General features: G+C 47.2%; 1 non-coding gene across 1 annotated transcript; it reads left to right on the top strand.

Annotated features, from left to right (window-relative positions):
• Positions 1 to 311: 311 nt before the first annotated feature.
• On the top strand, positions 312 to 385 carry Trnat-agu (transfer RNA threonine (anticodon AGU)). The gene has a single exon. It is a non-coding gene; the product is annotated as a tRNA-Thr (tRNA).
• Positions 386 to 979: the final 594 nt, after the last annotated feature.

Raw genomic sequence — 979 nt, 5'->3', positions numbered from 1 at the left:
ACTTCTACTATTGATTGTAAATTGCACGTCCGTATTGCAATGAAGTGGGGATTTCATAGTTGTGCCGTGTCTGTTCTTTCAGATTATCACAAAAAACAGTCAACATACATTCACATAATTGATTCGACTCGTTGGGCAATGCATAAGCCACCTTCATTGCAGATATACAATTACGTTCGACCTCCTGTGGGAATCTGAAAGCAGGGAGCATGGAGGACATGAAGAGGAACTGCGGACAGGTGGCACTAGGTGGGAGTGTGGATGGCTGGAAGGCGTGCCGAGACAGTCCGCACAGTTGCGATGGACAGTGTGTCCGGATGATGCAGTGGTCAACACACCTGCATAGTGAGCAGGAGGTTCCGGGTTCGAATCCCGGTCCGGTACACATTTTTATTCATCAACTTTCTCCTCTTCCCCCTCCCCCCCCTCCACCACTAGTTTACATATGATGTGCCATAGCTGTGTATTCTGCGTGGTGTCTGTTTTTCTCGGAAATGTCTGAAAGACGAGACACCACACATTCAAATAATTGATTCGCATAGGTGTCAATGGATCCACATTCTTCGGTAGCACAAGTACGTCCGACCTCCTGCAGGAATCTCAGAGCAGCGAGCATAGAGGGAATGGGCAGGGACTTTGGATAGGTGGCGCGCAGTGGGTCGGCCATGAGGCGTACGCAGATAGTCTGTGCAGTATCCTAAATACTGTGTCTGTTAACTGTGTACAAGAGCCTAATGTGTGTGAGATACCTGAGATGCGAGTCCCGGTGCGGCACACAATTTCTCCGCATTAAGTCCCGATGGAGCAGACATCAATAGTTCCCTTCCTTTCTGCCTTCCCTTGCCCCACCTTCCCACCTTCAAAGATTTTATCTTGGAACTCTTCCATTTGGTCCGTGTTGGCATAGAAAAACAGTAATATCAGAAATTGAGTCCGCCTTGATGTAAAACATCTTGTAATTCGTTTATTTCTTTATTAT

This window comes from Schistocerca serialis, chromosome 5, assembly GCF_023864345.2.
Source record: "Schistocerca serialis cubense isolate TAMUIC-IGC-003099 chromosome 5, iqSchSeri2.2, whole genome shotgun sequence".
Lineage (NCBI taxonomy): Eukaryota > Metazoa > Arthropoda > Insecta > Orthoptera > Acrididae > Schistocerca > Schistocerca serialis.
Note: the sequence above shows the minus strand (reverse complement) of the source record. Positions and strands in the feature narration are given on the sequence as shown.